Here is an 18,887-nt window from a genome sequence, read left to right as displayed (position 1 = left end):
GTAAAGTTGCCAGTGAAGCGTTCTCGGCAATCAAGGACAGACTAGCACGATTAATACGCAGACCAAAAGCCGTCCAGCCACAACCAGTGAAATTACCAAGCACTGAAGTGATGCCCACAAATGTCAGTAAAGTAATAAATCAAGCCGCAAATCAAAAACGAGCAGAGTTGGCTGAACAAGTAAATACAAGACTGATATCAGGAAGGGGTCTTCATGTTAGACGATAACAAATTATAATAAAATGTTTAAACGTATATCCGACCCAGCGTTTGACATGGACGCACCAGTATTCAAGGATGAGTCTGTGCGTGATTATCAGTATTATTCTTATGAAGCAGAACAGCCAAATCAGCGTGGAGGACAAATTAAATTACAAGTTCACGATACAAGTAGATATTTCTTGCCCGCTGAAGCATTTGTTGAAGTCGAAGGTGAACTTGTAACAGACGTTGTCGCTAATACAGAATACGGAGCTGATGTCAAAGTTGGCTTTTTTAATGATGGCATCATAGCGTTATTCAAAAGTGCTATATACATGATCGATGGTAAAGAAATTGAGACAATTCATGATAATATTGACATTGCTACAACGATTATGGCTCTTGCAAGATATTCAGATGATTATACTAGATCAGCTGGTCCGATATGATGTTCGCCAAGGATAATGCTGACTACCCTGAAGGTAGACCTGATATTTTAAGACAACCAATAAACTTTGCCGACAACGCTGACGCTGATGTATGGCTGGTGGTTCTTAACAACCCAGATTACAATTTAGGATTTAGAACACGTCAATTAATGCTGAAAACTAATCGTTGAAGATTTTCATGTGCAATTCCACTGTCTCACATCTTTGGATTTTGTAGAAATGTCCGAAAGGTTATTTTTGGTGCCAAACATACAATTGTACTTACGCGAAAAGGTAATGATAACGATGCTATCTGGCGAGCAGATGGCGTTGCTGGTAAAGTAATATTATTTAAACTTTCGTTGTGGATGCCGGTAATGACTACATCACTCGCTGAAGAATAAAGGTTAATTTCTTTAATGGATCAATGCGATAAATCGATATTATCATGGTTAACAACAACTATCGATAGTGTTCACAGTACCGTCGACGGTTTATTTGCATGGCATATAGTATCACAGCAAGGTGTTTCTGCACCAAGCTATATCTTTGTTGCTTTTCAAGATGCTGCACGATTAAACAATCAAGAAAGAAATCCAATGGTATTTGACAAACTTGGTGTCTCTGACGTATCTTTAAGAATAAACGGACATCAAGAACCATCTGAAGAAATATTATTGAATTTTAATCAAAATTATGTAGCACGTGCATATCATCGTTTGATGACATTTATGGGACGTGATCAAAATATTGATACTGGTTTGCAAATATCACAGTTAGATTTTACAACGCTGTACCCGATTTATTACTTTTCGATGGAACATCTTGATTTAGTTAAGCAATATGTCGTTGATATACATTTTCGAGCTCGCGTAGACACAGATGGTGTTAATTACAGAGCAATTGCTGTTATACTCAGCGACAAATCAATGTTACTTGAAGGTGTTGGTGGACGAATGAGAGTCATTGATGCCCCAGTGGAAAATATGTAGACAATTAGATCAACCGCGTTAATTATAAAAATGTCATACTCTAACGTCGATGTTACCTTGACTCCTGGTCAGGCGAAAAAATTACAATAAAAAAAACGCAACTCTATGTGGGACAACAATAACATTAAAACATGAACAAGTTGCTAATGGTGGTCCAAATAAGTTACCGTTGACTAAAACTCAACTACAACATTTCAATAAAGAGGGAGAATCAAAAGTCGGATTTCAACTTGATTTAGCTCCAAGTGCTGTCAAACAAATAGTTAAAGCCGGTGGTATATTTCCACTTCTCGCAGCAATACCAGCATTAATTGCTGCTGCTGCACCAGCTGTCGCAAAAGCAGCTGCGTTAGGTGCTGTTGGAACAGCTGCTGCAATGTCATTAAAGAAAGCAACTGGAAAGGGAATTTTACACAAGGAAAGCTTAAAAAAAGATCATCACGGACACAAAAACCAACAAGGCGCCCAAAAATGTAAAGTATGCCTCAGCCGGGTCGTTTAAGACTACCAGTGGAACAATACGGAGCGGGCCTAAGACTACCAGGAACTCCGCCCTCATGGTACGGAAAGGGTCTAATACTATCAGGACCTCCCCCAAATGTCTTTGAGAGACTCAGCGCGTCTTGAGCTATTGTCAAATTATGATTTACTTGATACTGCTAAGCAACTAAAAATAATGAATTTTAGAGGTGTTTTTATGCGAGATCAATTACCACAACAACCAAATAGCGTTGAAATAGGAATTAGTAATCTTAATAATAGCGATGGTCCAGGAACACATTGAGTTGCTTACGCGATTGGTCCACGTGGAATTGTTTATTTCGATTCGTGTGGGTTAGCACCGCCAGTTGAATTTCTAAAATATGTCGGCGGAGTACAAAGTACTCCAGTGCAAAGTAATCCGTTTCAAATTACAGTGTGGTACTCAACGCTACCAACACAAACAGTAACCGATCCACCAATATGTGGCCGTGAAGTAATTAATGTACTTGACGCGTTATCAAAATCATCAAAACCACCCCACAAAGTCGTGCACCAGTATACCGCAGGTAGGTTTAACCGTCCATCGTCGTTTTCAACAACCCTTAAAAATAATATGGTTGATATTTACGGAAGATCTCTTAGCAAAAGTAAAGGTAAAATAACGCGATGATATTGATTTATCAAAATATGCGACTAAAGATGAAATCGACAATCTTATGAACCTCTTCGGGGTTGACCGAGATGATGTTGTTGTTTTTCAGGACCGATATGGTGTGTTAAAAACGAGTAATATCAAATGGAATGAAATAGTTCGACGAGTACTCGGTGCGGTCACGGATAACATCCCTGTGTTTACTGACAGTGGACAAATTAGAGACTCAAATATATCGTTTACAACCGTCAGAGATGAAATTGCAAGAAGCGCTGCTAATCACTTAAAAAATACCGGTGACACAATGACAGGTGAACTCAACATGAATGGAAATAAAATAGTGTTGTTCAGAGAACCAACATCCGACGAAGATGCCGCGACGAAAAAATATGTTGACGTTAACTACAGCACCGTAGATGGAAAATTATCCACGTTGCGAGCTGAGTATGTTGTTCACGTAAGCACGTTTACAAATCTCCGTAGAAACTTTAGAAAAATTAATGACACCACAGAGGAATTCTTTGGTACTCCGCTCACCGCTGACATAAAACATTCTGATATCAAGACAAACATTGATACGATTAGGAAAACACAAGAAGATATCGTAAGTGGAATTCCTGATATCATTAACAAAACTAGTCTGATTAAAAATCCTTACAAACAGATCATTAATGTGGTATACACAGTGTCATCCGGGTTCGCAACATGGTCACAGCAAAATAAAACTCTCAAACATACCGCAGCAGTTACTGGTGTGTTGAGACTTTCTGTGTTCAGTGCTGCAAACTTTGAGATATTTACAACGTATACATGCCGTCATTCAACTAATAAGTTTTCTGGAGTTGTGTCTATCATATTAAATAAAGGAAACGAAGAAATATTTATACTGGAAGCAGCTGATAAGAAATTAACCGCAACATCTTACTGGTGGTGTCTGGAATTTGTGGCTGAGACACCTCAATTGGTTACAGCGTAAAAGAATAATGGCGTTGACAGGGTCAACAACAATATTAAATCTTCAACAATATAGATACGATCAAGTACGTGAATGGCAATCAGAGTTAAAAACCATCATTGACCAGTATAAGTTGAAAGTAAAAAAATAGAAGCGGCGTGTAGTTGCTTTGAATGTTATGATTTATTCAGTATCTGCGTTAGTTGCGTCCACCGGGGTAGTAATATCAGCGCTAACGCCAGTAACAACTGCAGTAGCAGTAACAATATGCGTTTCATCCTCAGCGGAGTTTGCAGATGTTTTTAATATTATCGCAAAAGAATATCCACGTGCACGAGCAGAAAACTCTACAACTACCTTTGTAAAATTAAATACATCTACAGCCGTGTACTCGAAATTATCGTCGCTGATATCATCAAACAGCGATGATACAACCATATCAGATTCCGAATTTGCCTTAATGGTTAAGACATAAAATGAAGTTCTTGGTAAACATGGCGACGCAGAAAACACCCATTTGAAAGAAAATGAAAATAATAATGACAGAACTACTTCAGCAGACAGCCGCAAATACAACTCCGGCAAGAACAACAATGATAACAGTAAGTTCCACAAAACCGGAATTAAGTATTAATTTTCCAACTGCGATTCCTGTAAGCGAGATCGCGTTAGCACAGTTGCGAGTATACCACAGTTGGCCAAATATCAGACCAAAATCATTTGGTGGATTACCAGCAAATAATTCGTTTGTGTTTGCAAATAAAAAGAAACCATATGGAACACTCGACTGGAATGCTGATGGAATATAAACAGGGTGCTATCAAATCGAAGAAATCAATGAGGAATTACAGCGCAGAATAAAAAGTATCACAGGAAAGGAATCCAAGATAGTAATAACAGCCCATGAACCAATACTGTCTGCCGCGATATATATATAGTCATCGATCACAACAGTGTTAGGATGGCCTGAAATTCCACCTGAAGTACCAGCATCGTCACCAGAACCAACGCGGAATGACTTTACCACAGACAAAAGATCGTGTCACGGTTATATTCCAAATTATGAAAATAATCCGTTATGGAAAGGTATAATTACTAAACCGGATAATAGCAGATTTGTTCCAAAAGATCCTGAATATAGTAGAATGGCGTGGTATTATGGAGCGACCATATCTCGAGCAGGACATCAAAATTACATTTGAATATATTAATCGCGAAGATAAAATGCAACAAAAAAAATTAAGTCAACTATTTACCGAGTATCTTTTAACGTGCTGTCGGTAAAAGATGAAATAATTAAACAAATTGAAATATTAAATCAGCTTGTATCTGACATGGAAACTATTCATCAAACCGTTATACAAACAGCAATGAAAAGCAACAATTTCTTGACAGATACTCGATAACAGAAGCTGATCTACCGAATTTTAAATTTCCCGAGTATAACGCAGACGAGCAAAAAAATTTCGCCAATGATATCATCAATGAGTTCTTTTCTGAAATACTCGCTGCATGGAAAAAAAAGACCGTTACCAACTATTATCCGATACAACAATAATCCACACGGAGAAGGCCGCCATGTATCTCCGGAAATCGTAAATATAACTCCAACGGTCGCAGTCAATCTTGTGTGTGATGTAATTGATGGAAGTTACAACACAGACACAACAATATCAAATCAAGCGCAGTAAGGATTTATTCTTTATTCGTTCACACCGAAAGAACCACCCGAATATCTGATTGTACAAGATCCGATCAATCCGGTCTATCTACGATGTCATAATCCACTGTTATCAAGAATAAACTTCAAACTAACTGACCTGTCCGAACATTTTCTGGATTTAAGGAATGGAACGCTAAATATAAATTTATATGTAAAATCCTAAAAATCTACGATTTTCAAATGTAAGAGTGTTATCAAGAAAACAGTACAAAAATAATTCTTCTCTTTGTCCTTGAGAGTCAAGGTGGATATTTGTTTTACTGACAATTGAACTAGACCCAAGCTGTCGCTCAGATTACACAAAAAATACATTTAACTGAAAATTGGTCAGTGGTGAAGGACAAGGAAAAAAAATAATTCTCCTGACAGTCAGGGACATACTTTCATTTTTATTTCCACGTCCTTGATTTTATCAAGGAGTCTAACTTTCATTTTCATTTCCCAATATAATCTTTCTTAGTTGCCTCACGCGATACTTATTTGTCTTTTTTGTCTCATATTCACGAGATAATTCTGATCTAATGCTTTCAATGGCCCGAGAGAAACTGACAAATTCCTTTACTTCACTTTCTTTTATTGTAGCCAGCGATTGACACATAGCGGTCTGAATTTTCATTGATATTTTCGTAATTCATTATGTACTAAATATATATTTAAAAGAAAAATATTTTACACTATTATGTGAACTTCTATGTAGCCTTATGACATCCTAGCAAGTCCACAATGGTGATTTGTTTTTTAAACTAAAGATGACACAACCCTATGTGAACTCCTAGATTGCCTTATGACATTCTAGCAGGCTCAGGGGCACGGAAACACAAGCTCCCATGTGAACCCCTAACCTATCAAACAACAATCTAGAAGGCTCAGGAGGGCGTGCTTGCGAGGACGAAACATTTCCCATGTGAACTCCTAGCTTACCAAATGATATGCTAGCAGACTCAGAGGAATACATCTAAGAACAGCACAACATGTAGATATATAACGACGGCACATTCCCTATATGAGTCCCTATATTGCCTTATGACATTCTTGCAGGCTCAACCAGTACATATCATCTTAATTTTAACTTATCATAAGGATAGCACAACATATATATTTAGACTATTTACCGTTCCTCTCCTAGATTGCCTTATGACATTATAGTAGGTTTGAAGGGTATTTGCAAGTCACCACAACATATATATTTAACTATAACTTAATTGTAAGGACAGCACAACTTTATGTGATCCCCTAACTTACCAAATGATATGCTAGCAGGATCAGCAGGTACATATAACCTTAATTTTAACTTATCCTAAGGACAGCACAACATGTACTTTTAACTATAACTTAATTGTAAGGACAGCACAACATACGGAGGCCTTCTCTACATTCAACAGATTTTTGCAAACATTCCCCGCAGAAATCAACCCCGCGGGTGCAAAAAAGCACCAGGCCGTGATGACGACGTGGGAGAGTGTGAAATTTTTCTGTTGAAGTTCGAGCTTGGGGTGAACCCCCAATTATATATAAAATCGCAAAATATCGCCTAAGTAGACAATATTCCAGTCACTGGATTCGAATTCGAAGCGTGGAGAACGATAATTCGGAGCTCTACCAATGCGCCACGGAACTTTGTTGTTAATTTATGTTTCAGAAATTATTATACATTTACAACTGGACTGCAATAAAATAATACAAATTATTATACAGTTACTTTTAGATTGCAAAAAAATAATACAACTTGAATTTAATTCTATTTAACAAGTCAGATTTGAAAATTTATTTATTTTCTGGATAACTTATAAGAGGAAATGTATGTATTTCAACATTATTGTGCAATCTTCTGAAAGTCAAGAGAGAAAACTCTATCTTTTTTACACAATCGGGGCAGAGTTATCTCCGTTATCTGTATCTATCTCTATTGGGACATAAGATAATGAGATCCGATTTTTATACTTTCGAGAAAAAGCCGATTTGGTTATTTTATTTGCGAGTTTTTATACCACCGCGGAGTTAATACCGAAATATCTTGCAGCTGTGTTCATTGATTGAAATAGTATCTCTTCGCCGGTTTCTGTATTTAAAGTTTTAATGACTCTAGGAACATTTTTACATCTCACAGTATTCCCACGTGCAGAATTTTCGCTCTGCGTGGTAGCTTGCAGGTTAGAGAAATTATTATTAAGATTTTGACATCAATATGATCGATCACAAGACCTTCTTTGATAACCCCAAAGAAACATTCGTACACAAACCTGTGACAGAGATACCTCTTCTCCCTCCAAACAGTAAATCTAAAATAACCAGAAGTATCAGCAACACCAACTGGTTTCTTCAGCTGACAGTGTCTGATTATACCATCACGAGATGCTTCATAATTCTCAATGATAGGATGTCAAGCAAATTCTTTTTCTCCATTTATATGTAATATTATTTGTTTAAATTATAACTTATCTTTATAAAATCTGTCTATATAGTCTTGGGGATTCTTATTACCTTATCAATGACAGATTCGTTATTTTTTATCATAATATCGCTTCAGTTCTCTATATCTTTTACCACCACACTGCACACACAGCTGTGTTTTACCTCTAACTCCAACACCACACCGTAGGCAGGGTTTTGAACCAAGACTCCCCTTCCTCATACTTGGCGAATGTTGTCAGCAAAATTCATTTACGCAGGATTTGTTACACGGAGTTGCAGATCCTATCATCAGCCACTTGCATTGATTTTTTTATTTGAGTCATTATATATATTTTTTGTTTAAATACTTGTCTTAATTATAGCATGGATGAGATTACGAGATTATCTATAATCCAGCCATGGAAAACTTCCAGATTCGATCTTGACAGAAGAACCTCTAACTTGCGGACTGATCCGACTATTAATCTGATTAATATTATCAGGGATGCTAAAAAAGACTTTCGTGATGATGGGGTGTCTCACGTGTGGTCGACTTTTAAAATTGTACGCCTTGACTCTGTCAAGGACAAAGGTGTGGACGATGTCATTGATGCTACAATGAACGATACGCGTGCGAAAACGATTATCGATTATATCAACGATCAGAAATATCTTTTAAGAATAAAGTTTAGTGTGTTAGCAGATTCCGCTACGTGGATTATCCGTAACAAATGTGACCATGTCCTTACTAATGGAAAAAACTGTTGTGTTAAGTAAAAATTTCAAGCCAGGAACACTGGTATTGACAGACCATATTACGTTCGAGCGTACCCTGTGACCGAGGTTGTTTATGGAATTTATCAGCTAAATGATAAACCCAACATCGATGATCTTGCACCAATGAGATTTTCATCGCTGAATTGTGTGGCTGAACGAGTAATCGAACATTTCACAAATGCGATACGTGGAAACGGGTTAACTAATCAGAGACGTGAAAAAATAAACAAATGGGCTGAATCAGTCAATGATACCGGAGCTACAATAAATGATGTCGATGTGTTATCAAGTAAATTAAAATTTCCAATGATAATAAAAACGTTAACCGGAGAGATTTACATGAATCAAAGAAAAAAGGAAAAGGGACACCAGTTGAAATTATTGATCATAATGCGCATGCGTGGACTAACGCAGTAACAATATTTCCACGAGATGGAACTGTAAAATTTTACCCACAGAACTCTGGGAATATATTTGATTTTGTTCACGAAATAAGTAAAAACGATCCTGTATCGGCATGGTTATTTTCAAGTTCAGATGATAAAAGATATCAATTTGTTCGACCCAACGGCGATTTATACCGTAAAGAATCTCTTCATGAAACGATTAGAAATCTTGCGCAAAGATATTCAAAAAATGCTGAGCAATTATTAAAAATTGTTTTACAGTTCCGTCAGTTGCTGCCCATGCTGCCAGAGAGAGAAATTCATGGAAGCCAACGCGATTTGAATTTCTTAAAGATGTGCAGTTAAGTTGTATCGAATACGGACATGGCGGTTTGTGGAATACCAAGTATGACCACAATGATGTTATTTCGGTGGATATGGTCGCGTGTTATCCGGGGAGTTTTCTTGGAGCTGGTGAGTGTTCTGGATATTTAAAGCGATTTTGACATCCCTGTCATAAAATGGTAAGAGTGGAAATTAATGGTCCATTACCTGATTTTGACTTGACAGGATTCGCTTGTGTAGTGTCGTTCCAATTCCCTAAAGTTCTTCATCCGATCTGTTATGTTTGGTTTGGTAGATACTTCTCAGAAAAACGCTGGACACCAATAGTTTTGTTACGATATATGATTGATAATGTAATACTGATATCGTTGACGGTCAGTGAGGCAATCATATCATATCGGAAACAAACTGAAGTTTGGTTACCTAGACCTAAACTACTCCCTTATCCTGCTGACGCGGACGACTTTGATGCGCGATTAGACATTTTCGCGAAAAATACCACCGAAGAAAGCATTGCAGAAAATCTCGATAGAAAAATAATTGGCAAATTAACCCAAGGTGGAGCATTTGCTACCGACGGCATCACGGACGATTAATTCTAGATGATACTGAATATGATTTTACAATCGCTGATGCAACAGCGAGAAATATATATTGTAGTTGAGAAAACGCTTACTTGTCCAACGGAAAAAAGTTAGGCACATTATCTTAGTTACATTGTTAGAGAATCACCGCAATATACACATCTAAGATCCTCAATGCCCGCTTATGTTTCTATGAATGTATTATCAATGATAAATAGATTTCCTCGCTGCACAGTCAGAGTTGCCACGGATTCATTTTATATCGATAAAAAATATTCAGAATTACTGGCTCGTTTTACAAGTACTGAAGCATCATGGGGTTCGTGGAGAATAATAGAAGCAACGTTACAGGTACTTATCATAGCTTTTTTCGATACAGCGGTGGCACATGGACTCCTGACCGAATGGGAGAAAAATATATTCCAAAGATCATCATTTGGGATGATGTGTGCACAGTGTCGTTAGAAACATTAAAAACATTTCTTGATTGGTTATTAACAAAAAATACAGATGTGATAATGTGCGGCGATCACGGCCAACCACCAGCGTTTGTTGGGTTATCTCCACACGATTGGTTGAAGAATTGTGTAGATTATTACTCGGAGATAACTGATGATCACAGATCTCTTGATGAAGAATTAAAGGAGTTTAAAAAATTAATCAGACTACAACCGAATAAAATTCAGTGTGAAATAGCTCGTAAAATAATTCCAGAAACTTCTTTGAACGACTTTTGGGTAAGGTGGAGACCAAACGATGTGATAGAGGCAAGTAGAAAGATAGAGACACTTCAACAGCGGTTATTTCAGTTACACAAGGAAAAATTCTCAGCGTTACGTGTACCGCTGTGTTATAGACCAGCTGATACGCGACGACAGAATATCGACGTTGATATACCAGGACAGACCAAGAAACAGAATCTTGTATTAAATGTTGTTTTATTCGCTGTCAATTTTGTTGAGGATGCGCTACACGCTGACAAATCTCCGTGGACGCTAGGATACGCGATGGCAATTCACTCATCTCAGGGGTTAACTATTACGGATACAGTTGTTTGGATCGTTGATGATCGTATCGAATGGTCAAACTTAGTTTATCTCGCAGTGTCTCGAGTCAGAGGAATATCTCAACTACGAAGAATTGTCTTGGACGCGTCAGAAACCAACAATGATGATACTGACAGCGATATAATATAATAAGAAAAAAAAATTAGTTAAAAACAATGTATGGAAAAAAAATAAACACGATTTTGATCTTGACGCTGAATTTATCAACGCGCTGAAACAACAGCAGAATAATCATTGTGCAAGTTGTAATTGTATAATGTTATGGAAATACTCGTGTAATAATCCAAGACAATTTACCGTGGATAGAAAAGATAACAGTCGCGGTCAAACACGCGAAAATACGATGCTGACCTATCTTGAATGTAATCGACGTCACGGTACTAGTTAAGTGATCGGGGTGATAATTGTGTATCCTCCGGAATTACTTGTAATTGTTCACTTGTAAATCCGCGTTTTGGAGCAGCAGCAGAGAGACTGAGCCCACCGAAACTATTCGTCCAGACAAAAACCCCTAATCGAAACTATTTTTGATAGAAGATTTTATTTCACAAAATAAACCCTCTATTCAGAAAACTATGATAAATAACTCTTCTCTGATGACTAGATGAGTTATTTCATGAAATATAACTCACTATAAAAATATTTCTTGACAAGGGTACGGTCGACGAACGTCTCGTGGGGCTCAGTCTCTCTGCTGCTAGTTATGTAAATATTTTTAATCTTAAAGGAATTCTATTTAAAAATTGTATCCAACCCAACTCGGTATCGTGTCCGAGGATCATGTAAATTTATTGTTACAAATCCGTGTTGTTTTCGCTGAGCATGACTAAAGAAATTTCTGAATTTATTAAAGTTCATATCACCGCCCCACCAAGTTCGATGAATATTTTGTAACGTGTGTGCGTCATCTCCGTTAAACACTGCAAGAACGTTACAGTTATCTCTGATCACTTTCGGAATTTGTGTATACCGTTGAGTTACATAAATCACATCAACGTTTTTGTGCCTGCCGCGGGAAAATATCTTGGCAGGATTTAATTGTTTGTCCAACATGATGTCGTCGTACACGACTAAATTATTAATACTCCCATTGATATCATCGATACTCGGTGCTTCATCGATATCAGTTATAAAATCAATAACATCTTCGTCGTTTATCGATTTTGCACTTTCGTTAAAATCTTTTAGCACTTGATAACATCGCTGATCGTCCACAGACGAGGCTATCAAATATAATTTATCCCAATTCATCCACTTCATTATTAAATTAAGTAACAACTGCGTCTTACCCGACCCAGATGGACCTATAATAATCATTCGAATGGAATTTGGTAGCACTGAGTTATGTTTGATTGGCTCTCATCGCTTTGTCGCGGAAAAGTCAGTGATTTCCATTTGATATATCATAAAATAAATATGGATTTATATTGTGTGAAATGCCGAGCACATACCCCAACTGGGGATACAACAACAATTACAACAAAAAATAATCGACAAGCGCTCACGGGCAAGTGTGAACGATGCGGTATAAAAAAATTTAGATTTATTTAAAAAAAACGGAGGTGACATCGCAGCCAAGTTAGGAAAATTACCAGGAACACCGTGGGCTAAATACCCAGGAGAAAAACATCTTCCAGGATATAATTACTGTGGTCCTGGAACCCGACTTGATATCAGACTTGATGCTCAGGATCAACCAAAACCCGGTGAGTATCCGATAAACGCTATTGATAAGGCGTGTCATGCTCATGATGTAGCTTACCGAAGCAAGGATTTGCAACAGCGCCATCTCGCGGACGTGAAATTAATTCACGCGTTAAATGCCATCCCTGATAAATCTTTCAAGGAGAGGTTAGCATCCTGGTTAGTAAAATCCGCAATGAAATCTAAACTTGTATTAGGCGCTGGGTAATTAATAGAAATGCAAGCATTTCCAATGGAGTCGTTTTATTATTCCCCAAGCGGATACTGGAGAAGTAACACGGCAATTAGTAAACTCGCTAAAGCAGCAAAAGTTACAGCAGTTACTGCTAAAAATTGGTTATCCCGACAGGCAATATGGCAAATTTATTTACCGCGTCCTAAACAAATTCACTTCGCGCATTTCGATGTTAGTGTACCAAATGAGGTTCATCAAGCTGATATATTATTTCTGCCACATGATACTATGCGAAGACGCACATACAAGTACGCGTTAACCATAGTTGATGTTGCCAGTAGATACAAAGATGCGGAACCGTTAACGACTAAAACATCATCTGAGGTTGCTTCTGCGTTTGAAAGAATTTATCAACGAGGTGGTCTGCGATGGCCAAATTTATTGCAGGTTGATCCTGGCAAAGAATTTCAGGGTGCAGTATCATCGTTGATGAAGCAACATAACGTCACCATCAGACGAGGACACACTGAAATTCACCGTGATCAGGCAATTGTTGAGCGATTCAATAGAACACTTGCTGAGCGGTTATTTGGATATCAATACGCGAAGGAATTCATTCAAGATGCGAGATCGCGCGAATGGGTTGCAAGATTACCAAGCGTGATAGCTGCGCTAAATAATGAAATTACCCGAACCACCAACATGAAACCTGCCATCGCGATCACGAAAAAAAATATACCCGTACGACGTGATTCTTCAGCACAGCCGATACTGGGTAATGTCACAGTTAGATATTTATACGAACCAGGTGAACTTGAAGGTGGTAAACGAAGAGCGACTGATCCCATCTGGAGTGTTACCACATACAAGATATCCACCGTGACAAGATCTACTGGCAGACCAGCAATCTACAGGTTAGATTCAACTGCTCCTCAACGCGGATTCACCCGTGAACAACTTCAGGTAATTCCCGAGGACACACAACTGCCGCCAAAATCACTGAAGTGATTTCAATGACTTAACTAGCGCTGGCGCCTCTACGTCGATTACACTCAAGACAGGTCAACATGATATTATCACGTGTATGACAGCGACTGTTATCTTTTCTATCTACGGTAAATTGTCTTGAATTTTTATTCGAATACTGCCATAGCATTATACAATTACAACTCGCACAGTGATTATTCTGCTGTTGTTTCAACGCGTTAATAAATTCAACATCAAGATCAAAATCGCGATTATTTCTTTTGTCACTCTGTTTGTAACCGGCGAGTTTTTTTCTTATTACATCACCATCGCTGTTGTTTTCATTGTTTTTATCAGCGTTTGATTCATCCAAGACAATTCTTCGCAGTTGAGATATTCTTCTGACTCTGGACACAGCCAAGTAGACTAAGTTTGACCATTCGATTCGATCATCAACGATCCAGACAGTTGTATCAGAGATAGTCAGTCCTTGAGATGAATGAATTGTCATTGCGTACCCTAGCGTCCACGGGGATTTGTTCATGCTTAGTGCATCTTTGACAGCATCGATGTCAACTAGCACAATATCATTCAGCACTAAATTCTGTTTCTCTGTCTTTCCTGGAATATCAACATCTATATTTTGTAACCGCGTATCAGCTGCTCTATAACATAACGGCGTTGGCAGCATTGGAAACTTTTTTTTGTTGCAACCGAAATAGCTGTTGTTGAAGTGTGTCTCTGACTATCTTTCTACTTGCCACTATCAAATCGTCTGGTTTCCACACGCGTAAAAAGTCATTCATCGAAGTTTCAGGAATCATCTCGCGCATAATTTCACATTGAATTTTACTCGGTTGTAGCCTGATTAGTGTTTTAAATTCTTTCAACGTTGCATCAAGTGCTCGGTAATCATCAGACACTTCTTTGTAATAATCAACAAAATTCCTCAGCCAATCATGAGGAGATGCGCCGACAAACGGAGGTGGTTGACCGTGATCGCCGCACATAATCACTGCAGTATTTTTCGTTAGCAGCCAATCAAGAAATGTTTTTAACGTTTCCAGCGGTACCGTACATATCTCATCCCAAATTATTATATCATTGATATATTTTGTTCCCATTCGCTCAGGAGTCCACGTACCGCCGCTGTACTTGAAAAAGCTGTGATAAGTACAAGAATTGACTCCTCGTTGTTTCATCTCTCTGGCAAGTCTGTGTGTGGGTGTTAGCACAATCATATCCGATTTTCCAAATAATTCAATCGCTCGAGTTGTTTTACCAGACCCTCCCGGTCCGTTTAAGTAAACAGTTTTGTGTCTGGTGATTGGATCATATACAGACGGTGCGGAAGATATTTCTGGCATCTCGGATTTACAATAATTATCCTCTATTGCAACATCAGCGGATTCACAATACTCGTGTAACATCTCCGCTTTTATTCTCCACGAACTCCATTCATCTCCGCCACAGAATTTCATTATATCGGTCAGTGATTCTGAATATTTTTTATCGATATAAAATGAGTCCATGGCAACTCTGACTGCCATACCAGTATGGTATGGGTCAGGAAATCGATTTACCATCGATAACAAATTTATAGAAACATCAGCCAGCATTGAAGATCTCAGATGTGTGTATTGAGGCGATTCTCCGTCGATATAACTTACAATTGTGCCCAACTTTTTCCCGTCGGAAAAGAACACATCCTCGCTGTTACAAAATATATTTCTTGCAACAGCGTCGGCGATTATAAAATCTAGTTCAGCTTCATCGATAATCAACCGCGAGTGATGCATTTTATGATCAAATGCTGCACCCTGAGTAAATTTACCGATTATTCTTCGTCCAAGATCTTTCGCTGTGCTTTCACTGTTTTTGAGTCTAATCTTGAGAATTTCAGGAGCTCCTTCGCGGATAGCATCAATAGGAGTTTCTGGACGTGCTCGTGTCCATTCATCGATAACTTCATCGAGGGTAATACGCTCCGGTGTTGGTAAACAAACTGAGGTCTGCGGTTGATAACATATAATTGCTTCACTGACAGTCAACGACAACAGTATGCCGCTATCAAGCATATATCGCAATAACACTATTGGTGCCCAGCGCTTTTCAACGAAGTGTCTGCCAAACCAAACATAACAAATCCGATGAAGTCCCGTGGCGAACACAAACGAAGTCACACGAGCAAATCCTGTCAAATCAAAATCGGTTAAAACGCCGTTTACGGCGACTCGTGTCATCGAGTTCGTGGGATGTCCGAATCGTTTAAAGTATTCGCTGCACTCGCCGTTTCCGAGAAAGCTTCCTGGGTAGCAGGCAATCATATCCACGGAAATCATATCCTGGTAGTCATACCGGGTATTCCACAGCCCGCCATGACCATACTCGACACAACTTAATTGTATATCCGAAAGAAACTGACTTCCGGTTGGTCTCCACGAATTTCTTTCTCTGGCGGCGTGAGCGGCAACACTTGGAACTGTAAAACAATTTATCAATAACTGATCAGTGTTGTCGTTGGAAATGCTAGCATTTCTCACATATTGTTCTGCGAGTTTTTTCATTTGTTGTTGCAACGATTCCGTCCGGTATAATTCCCCGTTGGGTCTCACAAATTGATCATACTCGGAATCTTCGGAACTTCTAAATAACCACACTGACACAGGGTCAGTTTTACTCAGCGTGTAAATAGCATCAAATATATTTCCGCGATAAAATTTGACAACACGATCTCGTGGAAATATTGTAACTGCATCAGTCCAGGCATGAGAGTTATGATCAATAATTTCAATCGGTGTTCCTGACTTTTTATAATGCTTCGAATTATATAATATTTCTCCGGTTAGTGTTTTTACTGTTATTGAACATTTTAATTTACTTGATAGCACAGCAACATCATTTATTGATGCCCCAGTATCTTTAACCGATTCATCCCATGATGTTATTTTTTCACGTCGCAAATCGGTTAAACCGTTTCCTCGTTTTGCGTTTTTAAAGTGTTCCATTACTCGCTCGGCTACACAATTTAACGTAGTCATTGATGACGTCTTCATCGGGGCGAGTTTATCAATTTTTGGTTTTTTTACCAGATAGATTCCATAAACGACTGCGGTTACAGGATACGCTCGAGCGTAATATGGTTTATCAATCCCGGTCAGCAGTCCTGGTTTGGAATCTTTACTTAACAGAATGGTCTTTCCGTTAACAAGAACAGGGTTGAGTTTGTCACGGATAATCCATTCATCGTCTTCAACGTTGACGATAAATTTTATTCTGAAAAAATATTTCTTGCTGTGTTCATCGCGCTGATGAATATCAAATAGATAATCAATAATTGTTTTTGCTCGGGCATCTGTCATTGTAGCATCGATGATAACCTCATCACCGAGGAAGAGTTCGTCAATGATATTGACTGAGTCAATGTCGCGGATAATTTTAAATGACGACCACACATGAGAAGCGCCGTCGTCGCGGAATTCTTTTTTACCCTCGTTGATAATATTAAACAGATCAGTTAGATGCCGTCGTCGTGGATCCCGCTTTAGCCTGTCAAGATCGAATCTCCCAGCGCCAACTGCGGATAATTTCGAAAACTCTTCCATATTATATTTAAGACAAATATTTAAATAAGAAATATTGTATATACAAATGAATAAGTGCAAGTGGTTAAAAGTTGGATCCGTAACAGTCTGTGGTAAGTCCTGCAGAAAGAAATTCTGCGGTGAACACATACAAAGCATCAAACGAGGAAGCACAGGACCCATACCCTGCCTGCGATGTGGCATTGGTGTCAGAGGTAAAACACATTTATGTGCGGGGTGCGGGGGGAAACGATACCGTGAACTCAAGCGATATTACAATAAAAAAATAACGGAGACGCGCTAAAATCTGAGAGCGATTATATAACTAAGTTTTCAGACAAATTATAAATTAGACAAATATATTATTATATAAATGAGCCAAGAATTTGTTCGGCATCCTATCATTAGGAATTGCGAAGCATCTCGCGAGGGAATAGTGAGACACTGTAGGCGGAAAAAACCAGTTGGTGTTGTTAATAATGCTGGTTATTTAATACTTATTGTTGGAAAAAAAAACTCTTCTTATTCACAGGGTTGTGTACGAGTGTTTCTTTGGGATAATCAAAGACGGTCTTGTAATTGATCACAAGGATAATAATAAACTTAATAATAATTTATCCAATCTGAGAGCTGTGACGCAGAGTGAAAATTGTAGGGCTGGTAATACTGGCCGTAACAATAAAAGAGCCAAGAAGGTTGTATCTATAAATTTAAATACGAATGAAGAGAGAGAATTTCAATCGACATATGCAGCTGGAAGCATTTTGGTATTTGTAGGGCTTCAGTACGAAAAGTCGCAGAAAAAATATATAAATCCGCTTTGGCAAAAAAGTATAATAATCAGAAAATTATATTTCGTTATTGTTAGGTAATTTACTGTAATCGAGTGAATTTTCCAGCGGAGATAACTCTGCAGCGACTGTGTGAAAGTCAATGATACAATTATTTCCCCGTTGTCACCTTGACAACGTCAAGGATGACAGCGCGCTATAACACTTCTGTATTTACAGGTAAATTTATCCAGTGCGGTATTTTTTACTGTATACAGTCTCGCATTTGTCAGTATTTTCATAAATCAGAGTTTAAATTCAGTGTTTCAATTCAGAATTTGTTAACTTACCACTAAACAGGTATTTTATAGGTAACACAGCGAGCAGACGATTTTCTGCACAAGGAAGTAAATAACTACCTGTATAAATTTCACAGGTAGATCAGTATACAATAATTTTTAAACCCTGTATTATCAGATTGAGCAGTGGCACAATGGTACGCGTTTGACTTTCGTCCCGACGCTATCAAACGCCATTGTTCGAATCCTCGTTACGGACATACTGTCGACGGGCCCGATTTATATTATTTTTATAATAGATGGGGGGTCGAACCCCAACGAAGTTGCACAATTTTCTCCGTTATCACCCCTGTCAGGGGTGATCTTTTGCCCCAACGGGATTGATTTTCGGAGGTGGGTGTGCAAC

This window comes from Sinohyriopsis cumingii, unplaced genomic scaffold (assembly GCF_028554795.1).
Source record: "Sinohyriopsis cumingii isolate HCF-2022 unplaced genomic scaffold, ASM2855479v2 utg002062l, whole genome shotgun sequence".
In the NCBI taxonomy this organism is placed as follows: domain Eukaryota; kingdom Metazoa; phylum Mollusca; class Bivalvia; order Unionida; family Unionidae; genus Sinohyriopsis; species Sinohyriopsis cumingii.
Note: the sequence above shows the minus strand (reverse complement) of the source record.